An 18,670-nucleotide genomic window follows, 5' to 3' on the forward strand; every position below is an offset into this window, starting at 1 on the left:
TATTGTTAAAACATCTGACATTGCAATGTCCAGCATTACACTGTCCAGTGTCACAGTCTGATCTCACAGTATCTAGTGATAATGTTCAGAGGGACAGTGTTGTAACCAGAGTGACAGTGTCAAGCGTTGGAGTGTCCGGACTGGTAGTGTCATACAGGGAGTGACAATGTCCAGAGTTATTGTGCCTGGAGGTACGGTGTCTGGGGTGACACAGGAAAATGAAGCTCAACCAAAACCAGCCTCCCGATCACTGGATTTGCAACACAGTGACATTCAACCATTCAATGACCCTCAAAATCGTTCAGTTGTTCCTCACCAGAATTTACAAATAGCAGATCTTGGATATCAAATTTATAACTTAAACAGAAATTAACAATTTATTATGTCACTTTAGCAGAACACAGATGATCATAAACCCATACACCTCCCCCACCCCCCAATTCGCACACCAGCAGACAGTTAAGAGATAAACTTGTTTACAATTTTAATTTGCCAGTTGATAACAGTTTTAATGATAAATAGTAGGCCATCATGAAATCCCTTGATGCTGGGTTGCATTACAGGCACAAGAACTGTACACCCTGTTTGAACTTAAAGTCACCAGTCAATGCGAACAAATTCTGAAGACCTGTGGAGACTAATACTCATTCCTGAAGACTCGCATTCTCATCTCAGACCTTTTAACAAGTTAATAACTGGGGAAATAACTAGACAAAGTCAAACCAAAAAGAAGACCAGACTAGTCCAGCAACTTCCAAAGAAGCACTTCCTCCAAGCCCAAAATCCAGTCAGAGCGAGGTCACTCATGGTTTCCACTTACTTTCTCACCATTCTCTGTGGTTACCTGCTTGGCAGCATTCCTCTTACTGACTGACCCATTCAATATCCATCCAGCTGTCAGTCCCTGAGCAGAACTACATCTCGGCGCTGAAATGTCTGTTGTGTTCAGAGAGCAGTAATTCACCTGCATTATCTTTCCTGGCCAAAACCTAACAGCAAACATCAGTCTTTTGTCTCTCGTTTTTTTTTTAAAGAAGAACTAGCCACTGTTCAAAGTTCAATTCTCAATTTGGACTCACAGTTCCAAACCAAAATGAGAAAAATAAAAAAAGGTAGTGATGGTCACAATACCGGTCTTGTAGTGTCCAGCTGAACAGTGCCCACTCGTGCAGTGTTCAAGTAATACAGTGCTCACTCATGCAATGTTCCAGGAATGCAGTGCCCACTAGTGCAGTGGTCCAGTAATGCAATGTTCCAGTAATGCAGTGCCCACTTGTGCAGTGTTCTAGTAATGCAGTGTTCCAGTAATGCAGTACCCACTACTGCAATGTTCTAGTAATGCAGTGCCTACTCATGCAGTGTTGAATATTATTGGCGGATGTGTCCCTGTGAGACTGGGCACAAATAACCCACTTCAACTCCCTTTCCCACTCCACAATGACACTTACTGCCCTCACCAAATCCAAGCTATCCGACGACTGGAGGAAGGACACCTCATCTTCTGCCTTGGGACCCTCAACCACTTGGCATCAACATTGACGTCACTAGTTTCCAAATTTCTCCTCTTCCCCCCCCCCACCTCATCCCAGATCCAACCCTCCAAGTCGGCTCTCCCCTCTTGACCTGTCCATCTTCCTTCCTAACTATATGTTCCACCTTCCCCACTGGCCAATCGCAATCACCCATCCAACTGGACTTACCGAGCACCTTCCCAGCTACCTTCACCAAAAGCCCCACCCTCACTCTATTTATCTCTCAACCCCCTTATTCCCCCACATTCCTGATGAAGGGCTTATACCTGAAACATTGATTCTCCTGTTCCTTGGATGCTGCCTGACCTGCCGTGCTTTTCCAGCACCACACATTTTGACTTTCACAGTAACTAATGTTACAGTGCTAAGTCTCACAGTGCCCAGTGTTACAGTGGATAGTATTAAGGTATCCAATCTCCACAGTGCCCAACACTATAGTGCCCAGCCTCACACTGCCTAGTGCTACAGTGGCAATGTTGCAGCATGCAGTTTCACAGTGCCTGGCCTCCACAACAGCCAGTGCTATAGCATACAGTCTCACAGTGCCCAGTCTCTCAGTGTTTCCGATGTCTCATTCACTGCCCCTACCACCATCACCGAGGTTTACTCGGTGTCCACGTTTTACCAAGTGTCCTGTTTCGGAGATATTCCTCCATGCACTGTACTGCCGTGTTGTCCATGTTGGGGTCAAACTTATTTGCAAAGTAACATCTCTGACGGACCACCCACTGTAGATCTCCTGCCCCATACACACAAACCAAGTGGCGATACCTTCCCGTGCAGGGAGGGTACAGGGCACCCCTCGCAATGTCACCAGCCTCAAAGGACCACTTTACTGCCCGGCCAAGTGTCCTGGTGGCCCCTTGGGTGTACGGGATGGAGCCGGCTACATTGGGCATTCTGTGCAGGGTAGCCCACACATTCTCGTCCGGGCTGTAGGTGTCCTCCGACCATTTGAGGAAGGCCTGGATCTCGGCACTGTCAAACACATGGCCAACAAACTCCCTGGTGGCCATGAAGTAGGCGCTGCCCATGAAGATGGTGGTGCGGATGTTCGGCTGGTCTTTCAGTTGCACCGTCAAGACGACTTGGTCGAGGGTATCGTGGTGGTATTGCCAACATTTCTAAAAGGCAAGCGCAAGAGAGAGTGAGAGAGATGAGAAAGTAGAAATGATAGCTTTTCAACTTCGCCTATGGCTTTTCCCCTCCCCAACTCCTCTGCAGTCTCCTCACCCCCAGCTCCAGCAAGATCCATGCACACTCCTTCTCTCAGTTACTCACCTTACAGTGGAGAACAAGGCCATTCAGCCCCTCAGGCCTTTCTCACTCCTATTGCCTCGTGCCAGTCACCTGCCTATTTCCCCATATCCCTGCCTCCCAAACTATCTCCCAATGCTCATTTGCTGAGCAAACATAAAACTCATCCTCAAACTCTCCCAGTGGATCTGGCTCCAAAAATACACTTCAAGCTGTGCTCTCTGGTCATAAAGGTTGAGAGCACCAGAAAAATAGATCCTTCAGCCCATTGTGTCTGCGCTGGCAAAACAGGCTCCTTCTACTCCAGTCTCATTTTCCAGCACTGGGAACATCGCCTTTCATGTCTCACCAGTGCAATGGAGACACTTTCCTGTGGTCATCAACTCCTGGAGTGGGACTTGAACACAGAGCTTTTGCCTTAGAGAGAAGGACAGGGATATAGTTCTTTGAAAGTGCATTACAGATAGACAGGGTGGTGAAGTATGTGTTTGATACCTTTACCTTCATTGGTCAGTGCATTGAGTATAGGAGTTGGGATGTAATGTTGCAGCTGTAACCGAGATGGACAGAGCTCTGAAAGATAGTGGATTCAAGGGTTATGGGGATAAGGCAGGAACAGGATACTGATTGTGGATGATCAGCCATGATTATAATGAATGGTGATGCTGGCTCGAAGGGCTGAATGGCCTACTCCAGCACCTATTGTCTATAAGTAGGAGTATCTTTGACTATCTCTGATATGCCTTTGCCATTACCAAGTGTGATCTATTGTCTGTAGAGGACATTGGTGAGGCCACTTTTAAAATACTGCATACAATTCTGGTCGCCCTTCGAAAGAAAGGATGTTGTTAAACTTGAGAGGGTGAAGAAAAGATTTACCAGGATGTTGCCGAGATTGGAGGGGTTGAGTTACAGTAAGAGATCGAATAGGCTGGGGCTATTTTTCCTGGAGTGTCAGATGCTGAGGGGTATCCTTACAGAAGTTCATAAAATCAGGAGGGGCATGGATAGATGTTGAAATGATCAGCCGGATGATAGTACACCTCACACAGCTTCCTTTATCACATACATGCAAGAAGACTCAACCAGCCGGGTCAAAGCCCACCCTTACCTGGAGAGTCTGAAACAGGCAGTTGCAATCACACTTTTACACACAAATCAGCGTTCCCTTTTCATGAATTACATTTTGATTTCAAGCCTTAGCAACACAACTGATCAATCAGATCCTGATCTAGGTACATGGTATTTAGCATTAGATCATTGACCTTAAACTTCTACAACACCTGTTGAGTGTTGTTTTGGTCTTCCTGCCTTCTCACTTAACTGGAGCCAGTTTCAGTAAGCTAGCTAGCTTACATACGTACTTGGCTGCATTTTTCTGTTGCTGCTCAGAATTGTTTAGCTGACCTCCTTTTCTGTTCTTGCCCCATTTTGATTCCTTCCATGTCGGTCTTTTCCCAAGGGTGGGGAAGTCCAAAACTAGAAGCATAGGTTTAAGGTGAGAGGGGAAAAACCTGAAGGTTACTTTTTCACGCAGTGGGTGATGTGTGCCTGGAATGAGCTACCAAGAGGTGGTGGAGGCGGCTGGTACAATGACAATATTTAAAAGGCATCTAGATGTGGATGAACAGGAATAGGTTAGAGAGATATGTGCCAAAGGCTGGCAAATGGGACTAGGTCAGATTGGAATGACTGGTCAGCGCAGACAGGTTGAACTGAAGGGTCTGTTCCATACTGTATGATGCTATGACTCCGTGATCTCTGCTTATTTAGGTTTAGAAAACCAAAGTAATAAGTTGCCCTTCAGCCCATCGTGTCAGCATTGGTCAAAAAGACAAGCTCCGAGCTATTCTCATCCCATTTTGCAGCACTTGGCCCATACCCTTGAGTGTCTCATAATAGCAATGAAGACACCTTCCTGGGCCATCAGCTCCTGGAGTGGGACTTGAATCCAAAGCTCCTCCCTCAGAGTGAAGGACACCACACATTAGATTCTCTACGGTATGGAAACAGGCCATTTTGCCCAACAAGTCCACACCAATCCTCTGAAGAGCTACCCATCCACACGCATTACCCTACCCGATATTTACCCCTGACTAATACACCCGAATACTTTGGGCAATTTAGCATGACAAATCTACCTGGCCTGCACGTCTTTGTGGATTGTGGCAGGAAATCAGAGCACCCGGAGGAAACCCATGCAGACATGGGGAGAATGTGCAAACTCAACACAGACAGTCGCCCAAGGCTGGAATCGAACCCAAGTGTTTGGCACTGTGAGGCAACAGTGCTAACCACTGAGCCACCATGCCACCCCTTCCGCAAGACACAAGACACTTTATTCACATTGTGTCAAAAGGTATCTTTTATCCTCGGTCCTTGTGGCATCATGCATGGGAGATATGGATCCTTGGTTACCAAGGGAAGGATAGATTATTGATGGTATGCAGGAATGTGGATGGTGGAACAGGATCAAAAAAGCCAATTTCTACTCTTGTTCCTTGTATGTATGGGAGCAGATCTCTTTTTTTTATCCAACTTACATCGGAACTGGCCATCATCTCATACAAATGTAGTTTAGGCTTCATTTACGTTTCAATTCCTCAGTTATCCTCACCATGCCTCTAACCCAAAATCTTACATCTGCATTCCATTGCACTTGTACAATCGGTGAACAGTGAAGTATATTTCCTTGTCTTCATTACCGAGTGCTCACCCTGTACCCATTAAATAATCCTTACCTCAATCTCCTTTCTTCCAATGGGAGCGTCGTTGACCTTTCCGACTGAGCCATCCAACTTAAACCCTGGCACCATTCTGCGAAATCTCCTCTTCTCCCTGTCCTGAGGGCCCTCACATCATTTTATAGTCACCAGAAATGACCACAACAATCCAACTGGGGCTAAATCAATTCGGCATGCAGCATAACACAACCCTTTATTGGCATCAATGCCTCTATTTATGAAGCCTTCTGCTTTTCTACCCTCCTACTGCCTCCTCCACCTTCTAATGTTGATGAATGTTTATCGCCAGATCCCTCTAACCCTGCACACTCTTTATGATTGTGCCATTACATTTCTATTACCTCTTCACATCCTTCTCCCAAAACATATCACCTTACACTCTTCTGTATTCACCTCTGACTGGATGCTGTCTGTTCACCATGGTGCCTCTGGACAATTTACATCATCCTCACCATTTGCCAATCCTCCATGTTTGACATTGCCCCGAATATGGGCATTGTGCCACATACTCCAAGATTGATATCACTGACATATTGAATAAAAGCAGTCGTCTATTTAGGGCTGAGATGCGGAAACATTTCTTAATTTACAGGATAGTGAAGTTATGGAATTCTGTACCACAGAAAGCTGTGGAGTTTGAGTCATTGAATATATTCAAGAATGCGATTAACAAATGTATAGGTTTCAAAAGCATCAAAGGCATGGGGAGAAAGTGGTAGTATGGCATTGAGATAGAGGATTAGGCATGATCATATAGTATGGTGGGCGTCATGTAGGGCCAAATCATCTTCTCCTGCTCCAGGTCTTGATGTTTATATGTCTCAGCTGTGTGGATCATTCCCACCTACCAACCTATCATCCAAAACAAGATCTATGAATTGTGGCTTGTGTTGTCAATTTTGTTGTCCAGCCGTTTTTATCTAGTGTCTAGTGAAACACTTCATTGAATCCAGTTCAGACAACATTCTCTGCATTCAAATTCTCAGCTGCTTCATCAATGCATGATGCGAGGTTGGAGACTTACTTTTGAAAACCTACACTGGCTTCACTTCATTAATTTGATCTAAGGCAGGTTGGTGCGAATTGCAGCCATAACTACCAGCATCAATGTCAAGTGCATGATATAAAGTAAACTAGGATCCATGCGGTGTGAGCCTCGGAGACCCAGGTTCAAGTCGCTTCTGCTCCAGAGTTGTGCGATAACATCTTTGAACAGGTTCATCAGTAAATGTTCGACCATTAACAAGTCGGGACAGGAGTTGGCCATTTGGTCCTTCAAGCCAGCTCCACTAGGATCGTGGCTGATTCAACATTCCTCACATCCATGTTCTTGCCCTATCCCCATAACCCTTAATTCCCCACTGACCAAGAATCTGAGCATCTTAGCCTTAAATATATACAAGGACAGCTCTCTGTGGCAAGGAATTCCAAAGATGCACAACCTTCTGAGAGAGGAAATTCCACCCCATCTCAGTCTTAAACTGGTGCCCCTTTATTCTGAGACAATACCCCCACCCTGGTCCTGGACTCTCCCATGAGGAGAAACATCCTTTCAGCATTTATCCTGTCAAGCCCCTTAATCCTGTCCATTTCAATGAGGTCACCTCTCATTCTTCTAAACTCCAGTGAGTAGAATCCTGTTTAGCCTTTTGTTTTTAAAACAATCCCTCCATAATGGGGGCCAGCCCTCTAAACATTCTCTTAACTTCTTCCAATGAAACAACATGTTTTCTTAAATAAGGTGACCAGAAGTGCTCACAGTACTCTGGATGTGCTCTCACAAGCACCTTGCACAGTTGCAGTAAGACTTCCTGACTTTTACACTCCAACCCTCTTCAAATAAGGGCAAACATTCCACTTCAGTTCTGAAGAAAGGTCACCAGACTCAAAACATTGACTCTGTTTTCTCTCCACGAATGCTACCCGACCTGCTGAGTCTCTCCAGAAATTTCTGTTTTCATCCAATATTCCATTAGTCTTCCCAACTACCTGCTACCCCCGTGTGCAAGCTTTCCATGTTTCATTCAGTAGTTCCCCCAAATCCCTTTGCATTACAGCTTTCTGAAGCTTTCTCCATTTAAATAATATTCTATTCTTTTGATTGCCCTTCCAAATGAACAACTTCACATTTTCATAACTTCATCAACTCAGCCTTTACAACTTTGTACAGAAGAGATTTAAACAGTGCAACAGCCCTCTGAGGGGAAAATAATTCTGCAAGGCATTGGTGAGGTCACTTTTGGAGTACTGGGTAAATTTGTGATCGCCCTGCTATTGGAAGGGTGTTGTTAAACTGCAAAGGATGCAGAATAGATTTAGAAAGATGTTGCCAGGACTGCAGGGTTTTAGTTATAAGGAGAGGCTAGATAGGCTAGGACTTTTCTCACTGGAGTATTGGAGGGTGAAGGTTGACCATATTGAGGTTTATAAAATTGTGGGGGAAAATCAATAAAAGCGAATAGCCCCAGGATGGGGGAGTCCAAACCCAGAGGGCATAGGTTTAAGGTGAGACCTGAGGGTAGTGCAAATACGGAGCAAATTGACAAAAAGAATTGTAGTGGGTACAATTACAAGATTTAACAGACAACATAAATAGGACAAGTTTAGAGGGATATGGACCAAACACAGGATAATGGGACTAGTTCCAATTAGGATACCTGGTTGGCAGGATGAGTTGGACAAAAGGGTATGTTTCAGTGCTGTAGGACTCTGACAATATCTTGTTCTACAGAACATCTTGTCAAACCTACAAGAGAAAGCAATGTCCAATCAACCACCTTTTCATGTCCCCTCAGAGAAATTTATACATTTCAAAAAGATCTCTCAGATTTCCAAACTTCAATATGTAAAAGCCAACTTGTTCAACCTTCCTTCATAAGATGAACCCTTCATCCCAAGAAAAAGGCAGGTGAAACTTGCTGTCAATGTAATTATTTTATGTTTTAAATGAGATAAAAATATACAGACTGATTCTGATGTGGTCTGATCAAGGCCTTGTATGGCACTCTCTCCACCCCTCAGGCCTGGAAATGGACTCTACATTTTGAAGAAAAATGTCTGTACTAATGGACTCTGAACTAGAAAGGACTCTGTTTGTTGGTAATTAACTGTCATATGGTTTGTTGGGCTTATCACCAGCACTGTCTTGAATGTCCCTGGGTCTGGTAGGTCTTACTGTGAGCTGGGAGGCTCATGGGTCATCCTGAAAGCTGTCACCCCGAGAGCTGGAGGGCAGGTAGGCCATCCTGTGAACCTGAAGGTTGGTAGGCTGTCCCGAAAGCCGGAGAGTGGGTAGGCCACCCTGATGACAGTCTCCCCAAGAGCTAGGTGTTGGATAGACCGTCTTGTGTGTCTTGTGTGTCCCTGGGTCTGGCAGTTCTTACTTTGAGCTGGGACGTTCATGAAAGCTGTCACCCTGAGAACCAGAGGGTGGGTAGGCCACCCTGATGGCAGTTGCCTCTAGAGCCAGTAGGTGGGTAGGTCATTCTGAGCATTATCATCATGAGAAGGGGTAATCTGGATGGGCTGTCCTAGAGGTGGTCAGAAGATGTCTCAGAGCAGACAAGAGCCAGAAGGCGCATAGGGGCAGCCTGAGATCCAGAAGGCTTGTGGGCTACCCTGCACGCTGTCGTCCCTGGGAAGGGGATGGGCTGTCCTCGAGGTGCGGGAAGGTGTGTCGGGGTAGTCCACTGGCCGGACGGTGCATTGGGGTGATTAGAGCCCAATGGTAATTAGGGGCAGACTGAGAGCCAGATGCCGTCCTCAGCACTGTCGCCCTGGGCGGGTAACGGGGTGTGTTGTCCTAGAGGTGGTCAAAAGGTGTGTCAGGGTGGACCAAGAGCCGGAAGGTGCGTAGGGGCGGGCTGTCTTAGAGCGGCCAGAAGGTGGGAAGGATTGGGGTGGGGGGGGAGAGGCTTGCTGTTTTTGGTGGGGTCTGTATTGTATGCACTGTTTCTTACACAAGTGGACTGTCTTATATGTATGAATGTCATTGTTACTGTTTGTAATGATTGAAACTGGGATTTGAGGTTTGTCCTCATTTCCCTGAAAACCGGTTGAATGTCAGGGTTTGGGGTTTGGCTTTGTCATTCCCCTCCCTTGTAAAATTGCTGTTTCTCTGTATACAGCTGTAAATGTAATTGTTTGTATAAACTGTGAATTGTTTAATAAAATATAAATAAACAGGACTGTCTGTTTCCTTTCTTCCTGGTGATGGAATATATAAATTGTGAGGAACAATTAGAAATGTTGTCTGTGAAAATCACAAAGCTAAATCATGAAAGAGGAAGGGGAGTGTAGGTTAAGCTAGATAGGCTTGTACACACAGTTATAAGCATCTGTTTCCCGCTTCTGCAAAAACAGAAACCACAATCAAGGTCATAAGGCTCAGTGTGGACGAAGAATGAGAGGAAATGTTGCTTTAGCAGGCAAGGAAGCAGATGGCAGTGAAGGAGGATATACTCTAACAATAGACCACAGAGGGATGTGGAAATGGCCAAGCAAAACCTGTACTGATACGCACAAGGCCTGATAAGGCAAGAGATAAACAAGAGGAATGGATGCTGGGTTTAGAGTAGTGTATCAAGGTTGTGTACTGGGTGTGCCTACCTTGTGGACACCATTCTTGCAAGAGTATATCAGACGATACTGCTGCTTCAGATCTTGTCTTGGACTGAAATTATTGAAGACATCCAAATGCCTCTTAAATGTTGTAATTGTACCAGCCTCCACCACATCCTCTGGCAGGTCATTCCATACGCGTACCACACTCTCCATGAAAATGTTGCCCCTCAGGTCTCTTTTATATCTTTTCCCTCTCACCCGAAACCTATGCCCTCTAATTCTGGACTGCCCGACTCCAGGGAAAAGACTTTGTCTATTTATCCTATCCATACCCCTCATAATTTTGTAAACCTCTATAAGGTCACCCCTCAAGCCTCCGACGCTCCAGGGAAAACAGCCTCAGCCTGTTCAGCCTCTCCCGAAAGCTCAAACCCTCCAACCCTGGCAACATCCTTGTAAATCATTTTGGAATCCTTTCAAGTTTCACAACATCTTTTCAATAGGAAGGAGACCAGAATTGCATGCAACATTACAACAGTGGCCTAACCAATGTCCTGTACAGCCGCAACATGACCTCCCAACTCCTGTACTCCATACTCTGATCAATAAAGGAGCGTATACCAAATGCTGCCTTCACTGTCCTATCTACCTGCGACTCCACTTTCAAGAAGCTATGAATCTGCACTCCAAGGTCTCTTTGTTCAGCAACACTCCCGAGGACCTTACCATTAAGTGTATAAGTCCTGCTAAGATTTGCTTTTCCAAAATGCAGCACCTCGCATTTACCTGAATTCAACTCCATCTGCCACTTCTCAGCCCATTGCCCCATCTGGTCCACATCTTGTTGTAATCTGAGGTAACCCTCTTTGCTGTCCACTACATCTTCAATTTTGGTGTCATCTGCAAACTTACTAACTGTTCCTCTTATGTTCGCATCCAAATCATTTATATAAATGACAAAAAGTAGAGGGCCCAGCACCGATCCTTGTGGCACTCCACTGGTCACAGGCCTCCAGTCCGAAAAACAACCCTCCACTACCACTCTCTGTCTTCTACCTTTTGAGCCATTTCTGTATCCAAATGGCTAGTTCTCCCTGTATTCCATGAGATCTAACCTTGCTAATCAGTCTTCCAAGGGGAAGCTTGTTGAATACCTTACTGAAGTCCATATAGATCACATCTACCGCTCTGCCCTCATCAATCCTCTATGTTACTTCTTCAAAAAACTCAGTCAAGTTTGTGAGACTATTTCACTATCAACCTAAGAACAATCCTTTACATGCTCTGAACCAAACTTACATTCTTTTGTTCACTCTTAACTCTTAAGGGGTAGCTATGAGCACCCACATGGGCCCCAACGATGCCTGCCTCTTCATCCATCGGCACCATTCCCCACGTATTCCTCCACTACATTGATGCCTGGATTGGCACTACCTTGTATTTGCATGAGGTGGTTGAAAAGTTCATTAATTCTATCAACACCTTCCGACCTGACCTCAAATTCACCCGGACAATCTCGGACACCTCCTTCCTCTTCCTGGACCTCTCCATCTCCATCTCTGGCAACCGACTAATCGCGGACATCTACTACAAACCCACCAACTCCCACAGCTACCTGGAATACACCTCCTCCCACCCTGCACCTGTAAAAACACTATCCCTTATTCCCAATTTCTCTGCCTCTGCTGCATCTGTTCCCAGGAGGACCAATTCCATCACAGAACATCCCAGATGGCGTCCTACCTCAAAAACTACAATTTCCTCTCCCACGTGGTTGACAATGCCCTCCACTGCATCTGCTCCATTTCCTGTACCTTCACCCTTCAACCACACCCCTCCCAACTCAACAGGGACAGAACCCCTTGGTTCTCACCTTCTACCCCACCAACATCCGGATACATTGCATTATCCTCCAACACTTCTGCCACTAACAAACACCATTAGGGACATACTTCCCTCTGCACTCCATCTGCTTTCGATGAGACCATTCCCCTTACAACTCCCTTGTCAGATCCACACCCCCCACCAACCTACCCTCTCCTCCTGGCACCTTCCCTGGCCTCTGAAAACCTGCACCCACACCTCCCCCCTCACCTCCGTCCAAGGTTTCAAAGGATCCTTCCACCTCTGACAGAAATATACTTGTACCTCCACCAATGTCATCTACTGCATCCATTGCACCCGATGTGGTCTCCTCTACATCGGGGAGACAGAACTCTTACTTGCGCATTGTTTCAGAGAACATCTCTGGAACACCCACACCAACCAACCCCGCCGGCCCGTGGTTGAACACTTTAACTCCCCCTCCCACCAAGGGCATGCAGGTCCTGGGCCTCCTCCATCACCAAACCCTTACCAGCTGACGCCTGGATATTCCACCTTGGAACCCAGCAACCAGACGGATCAATGTCGATTTCACGAGTTTCCTCATTTCCCCACCCCAACTTATTGCAGTCCCAAGCCTCCAACTCAACACCACCCTCCTGACCGGTCCATCTTCCTTCACCTGTCCACTCGACCTTCCGCACCCCCGCCTGCCCCGCCCCCCCCCCCTCCAAATCCCTTCATCGATCCATCATTTTCCCAGCTACCTTCCACACCCATCCCACTTATCTCTCGGCACCCTGGTCCACAAGCCTCATTCCTGATCAAGGGCTTATGTCCGAAACATTGATTTTTCTGCTCTTCAAATGCTGCCTGACCCACTGTGCTTTTCCAGTGCCACACTCTTGATGTGTTCTCCAGCATCGGTAGTCCTCACTTTCTCCTAACTCTTAACCTACCTACATTCCTGTATACTCTCGTAATCAGTCTATATCCCTCCTTTTCCCAGGCCCAGCCCTTTCTTTCCACCCCATCTCTTTCACCTGACCATCTTCCTTTCCACCCATCTGCTCCACCCCACCCACTGTCCAATCACAGTCACCTCCTCCCTGCATCCACCAATCGCCATCCCACCCCCTTTCCCCAGCCCCACACCCCCATTTATTCTGCAGCCCCTTCCCCTCCCCGGGTTCGGATGAAAGTTTCCGACCTGAAACGTCAATTGCCCTTCTACTCTGTTTGCAGCTCAACTCTCCAACTCCTCTATATTCCTTTGTACATTCTGAACCTCCCTCCATGCAACTGAACAGTTTTAACAACCCTGTCTCTCTTTGTACAGGCAGGAGTGAAGGACTGGAGGGGAGAAAGAGATGATGGAGGGAGGGAGGGTGGAAAACACTTGGATGAAGAGAGGCCCAGCAGACAGGAAGGCGGTTACCTTTTTGAACCTTGGCGCAGGATCCGACTCAATCACGTTGGAGCCGTTCAGAGCTCTGAGGCTGCGGACTATCTCCCGGTTGGTCTTCAGGGGGACGTCTTGGCCACACACATTGATGAAGTACCTCCAGGGGACAGGGCTCTCCAGCAGCTCCTTCATGCAGTTGAGATCCGCCTGAACTCTGCTCCAGCCAGCATAGGTGACCCACTCCAGCTTGGCTGCGACAAAGATATTGTGGAAACACGAAGCGATGGCCCGAACTGCCGCATGAAATGGACTCGGGGATTTGCGGTCCACGTGGATACAGTAGACATTCTGTGGGGCATAAATGCTCCGGAGAAGCCTTTTGAACATCTCAATGCTCTGGTGGATGACCATGGAGTAAGCCAAGGGGAAGTGTTCCTCCTGAGGGCTCAGGGGGCCAGTGATATACCTGCGGGCCCTCACAAATGATCTGCAATTTCGGGTCATGTTCAGATAATGTCCCTCAGTGACGGCTTTGTGCTTGAGGGAGACATAATAGAGTTGAGGAGGGCCCTTTCCAACTCCTGCCTGTCCCCCTGGATGATCTGCCAGCAGGTGGAGTTCTCCTCGACCAGCAGGAGGTGTTCCTGCATTGGACTGGCGCCTGGTTTCACCAGCCTGAGGGTCAGCCGGCCCCCTCCTCTCTGGACCAGCAGCCATTGGCACAACAAGACCACACTGAACACTCACAACGCTGATCTGAGGAACGACCAGTGGGCACAACGCTGGCTCAGCTTGGGCATGGCACTTTCTAGAGGGCAGTGTCCCCAGCCTATAAGCGATAGGCAAATGCAGAATGGATGCTCTCTGTGCTGGGCAGCACTGCCTCCACCAGGCCTTGGGGAAGGGGTGATTCAAATTGCTGGAGATGTCGCACGAGCCAGTCCCCTGTCCTTGTTAGACCCTTGTCTTCCCTTGTTTCCCCAACATTCAACGAATGACTCTGACTTTCACTCCCTCTCCCCCCGAACTGCTCTCCCTCTGGAATTCCTCTCCCACTTTAACACCTCTCCCTCTCTCCATTACCCCTTTGTAACCCCGCTCCCTCTATAACCCCTCTCCTTTTGTAATCCCTCTCCTCCACTAACTCACCTCTCTCCCTCAGTCACACCTCTCCTCCCTCTCCCTCTCCTCCCTCTCTCACTAACACGTGTCCCTCTCTCTCTGTCTCTCTCAGTAACTCCTCCCGCCCTCCTCTGGATGAAACCCAGCCAATGTTCCGTTGTTTCTCTCTCGGAGTCCGGGCTCCTCTTGCTCCTGTCTGCCTGCCTGGATCCAGTCATTTCCTTGCCCGCTCTGTGCTTCTCTCCGGCCGTTCCTGGACCGGTGTTGCCCGGGCTGCTCTTTCAGGAAGGAACCTGCCATCGAGCCCACAACAATGTGGGAGGGGTAACCCTTGGATGAAGAGAGGACCAGGAGACGGGAAGGTGGTTACCTGTTTGTACTGTGACTCTTACACCAGTACTCCAGCTGAGGTTTCACCAAAATCCTGTAAAGCTCCAACATGACACCTCCCTGCTCATGTAGTCAGTGGCTTTGATCCTTCTTAATTCCCTTACCTGCCTATCCTGCTGCCTTCACGGATGGCTTGACACACAAACCAGGATCCGTCTAATCTTCTGTGCTTGCCAGGGTCCTCCTATTTAACATGTACCCCCTTGCCATGTTAGTCCTCTGGAAATGCATGTCACAGAAATTTGGGCATTCAGTAGCACAGAATAGAGAAAAAAAACGACTGGCATCAAGAGCTGGCATCTTTTAAACATTGTAACTGTGCCCACATACATTACTTCGTCTGGAAGGTCATTCCATCACAAACCACTCTGGGGAAAAAAGAGTTGCGCCTCAATCTTTAAATCTTTTTCCTCTGACCTTACAAACATGGCCCTGAGTCTGAACTCCCCCACACTAGGGAAAAGACCCTTGTCATTCACCTTATCAATCACTGTCAGGATTTTATAAACCTCAATAAGGTCACCCCTCAATTTCCTATGCTGCAGTGAAAAACACGTACAGTTCCGAAATGGATCCTTTAGAGAGGGGACAGAAAATGTTTACCAGGACATTGCCTGGAATGGGGGATTTTACCTGTGAACAAAGATTGGATAGACTGGGTTTGTTTTCACTAGAATGCAAGAGGTTGAGGGGCGACCTTATAGAAGTTTATAAGATTGTGAATGGCATGGATAGGGTGGAAAGCCTTTTCTCAGGGTGGAAGAGTCAGTTACTCGGGGACACAGGTTCAAGGTGCAGGGGTCAGGGGGGTGTTTAAAAGAGATATGTGAAGCATGTTTATCATGGAAAGGGTGGCGAGTTCATGGAACACGCTGCCAGAACAGACAGTGGAAGCAGATACAATTGTAGTTTTCAAGAATCATCCAGCAGCAGGCATGAATATGAAGGGAACAGGGGAATACGGATCCTGTAAGTGAAGACAGTTTTCATATGGAAGGCAAAATGTGTCAGTGCAGGCTTGGAGTGTTGAAGGGCCTGTTCCTGTGCTGTAATGTTCTTTGTAAAATATCACCAGCATCTCCAGTCTATTTTTATATCTCAAACCCTGCACTCCTGGCAATATCCTGGTAAATCTTTTCTGAACCATCCCCAGTTTAATAATATCCTTCCTACAGCAGCGTGAGCAGAACAGGACACAGTCTTCCAGAACTGCCCTTACCAACTTCCTGTCCAACCTCAGCACGCCCTCCCAACTCCAATGTTCAGAGAGCTGAACAATGAAGGTCATCACACTCCAGCAGGTATTGTTTCACCCTGACTCCTCTTGTAACTGTCCACATCTCGCTGGGACACTGATGGGAAACATCTTGGCTCTTTGACTGATTCGACCAAGTCTCATTTCCTACTGTTCCTGTGTATCCCTCAGAACAGGAATGTAATGTGCATTCCCATGGCAACATCGCAATGACAGACTTGTTTGTGGATTCACATGAAGTGGGCATCACTGACTGGGACAGCCTTGTTACCCATCCCCCTAATCTCTCCGGCATTAATGATAAGGAACTCTCCTCTTTAAACCCACTGTCCTTGTGTTTTAAGAACCCTGACCACAAATGCAAAGTCACATGGGAGAGAGTTCCAGGATTCTGTCCCAGAAAAACTGAAGGAAGGATGATTAATTTCAAAATTGGGATTAAGGGTGAAGTGGAGAGTAACTGCAGAAGGAGTAGTGTTACGTCATATTGCTGGCCTTGTCTTCAAGATGATATTGATGTTGGGTTTACAAGGTGCTGTTGAGGGACTCTTCCTGAATTACTCTAGTAAATCCACAACAGGTATAACATTGTTTCCAGGAAAAAATGGACAGGATTCATCAGAGAAGGGAAATGCAAATTGCTCAAAGTCTTATGAGATGATAACATGGAGGGCCCAAGCAGCTGAAGGCCGGTGGAGTGATGGAATTAGGGGATGGTCAAGAGGCTGGGATCACAGGAGGGATGACATCATGGAGTGATAATGAGCATTGATGTTACAGCTAAGAGAGCGTTATTGGGACAGGAGGAGGTTTCAGAGATAGGGTGGGGTGTAGGGGGTGGAGGAGGTTCTGGAAATAGGGAAGGTGTCAGGGCTGGATGAAGTTACAGAGATAGGGAGGAGTGTACTGGGTGGAGGGGGTTATAGAGATGTACAACACAGAAACAGTCCCATCAATCCAACTCATCCATGCCGATCAGTTCTCCTCACCTAATCTTGACTCAATTGCCGCACTTGGCCCAAATCCCTCTGCACCTTTCCTCGTCATATACCAATCCGATGCCCTTTAAATGCTGTATTTGTACCAGCCTCCACCACTTCCTCTGGCAGCTCATTCCATACATGCACCACTCCTCAGCCCATTGGCCCATCTCATCAAGATCCTGTTGTACTCTGAGATAACTTTTTTTGCCATCCATTACACCTCTAGTTTTGGTGTCATCTGTAAACTTACTAACTGTATCCCCTATGTTCACATCCAAATCATTATATAAATGATGAAAAGCAGTGCACCCAGCACCGATCCTTGTGGCACACCACTGTCACAGGCCTCGAGTCTGAAAAGCAACTCTCCGCCACCGCCCTCTGTCTTTGACTTTCAAAGTCAGTTCTGTATCCAAGTGGCTAGTTCTGCTTGTACTCCATGTGATCTAACCTTGCTATCCAGTCTACCGTGGGGATACCGTAGAACACCTTACTGAAGTCCACATAGATTGCGTCTACCGCTCTGCCCTCACCAATCCTCTTTGTTACTTCTCTGAACAAAGTCAGCCAAGTTAGGAAGACATGATTTCCCACACACAAAGCCATGTTGACTCTTTCTAATCCTTTGCCTTTCCAAATACATGTAAATCCTGTCCGTCAGGATTCCCTCTAGCAACTTGCCCCCCACCAATGTCAGGCTTACCAGTCTACAGCTTCTCTCAGCTTTAAAGCATCACCTTTTCATTTTGAGGCTATGTCCTTATGTCCTCTGGTTCTCATCTCTCCTGCTTGTGGACACACCTGTCCATATCCAGTCTACCACGGGGTCTCAGCATTCTGTAAGTTTCAATCAGATCTCCCTCACTCTTCTGAACTCCATTGCGTCCAGACACAGAGTCCTCAACCGCTCCTCATGTGACAAGCCTTTCATTCCTGGGATCATTATTATAAAATGCCTCAGGAATGCTCTTAACTTATTATTGTGAGAGATGACATTACACTGAGTTACATATTTTGACTGCAGGCTATAAAACCACCGAACTTTAGCAGCAAGCTATGTTAGTGTCCCTTTTTCACTGACTGTTGCTATCTCCTCAACAGTTTGAAGGGTCTATGATGTGTAGATACTAGACAATACAAACTGAGCATACACATCTCTCTGTAATGAGAACAACCCACGGTCTACTCAGACTATGTGCACCTTACCTTTACCTTCACCAAGCATACATTAATATGATTAAGAATACATTTACTCAACAACAGGAATGTTGGATGATTACAAAAATAATTTGGTCCACATATATTTTGCCCGAACCATGGTTGCTACCATATAACCAAAAACAATTATACATGAGGAAGTCAATACCAGTTTATTCATCCTAGACATGTGTTGCAATTCAGTTCTTTCTGTTTTCTTGTCTTTGACAGTGCATTACCCTCTAATGTAGGTATGTCTGCTGTCATGTATGTTCACCCTGTTCAATGTCCTTGCCTTTATCTTCACTCTCAGAAGATTACTGCTGATCCCCTATTTCCTCTGCCGACAGTCCACACCCTGTTTGTCAACTGCACTTGAGAAAGGCATAGTGCACCAT

General features: G+C 46.7%; 1 pseudogene; it reads right to left on the reverse strand.

The window, feature by feature from the left end:
* Positions 1–2,125: 2,125 nt before the first annotated feature.
* Positions 2,126–14,747, reverse strand: LOC132806905 (beta-1,3-galactosyl-O-glycosyl-glycoprotein beta-1,6-N-acetylglucosaminyltransferase 3-like; annotated as a pseudogene).
* Between the last annotated feature and the right edge of the window lie 3,923 nt (positions 14,748–18,670).

This window comes from Hemiscyllium ocellatum, assembly GCF_020745735.1.
Source record: "Hemiscyllium ocellatum isolate sHemOce1 chromosome 15 unlocalized genomic scaffold, sHemOce1.pat.X.cur. SUPER_15_unloc_5, whole genome shotgun sequence".
Lineage (NCBI taxonomy): Eukaryota > Metazoa > Chordata > Chondrichthyes > Orectolobiformes > Hemiscylliidae > Hemiscyllium > Hemiscyllium ocellatum.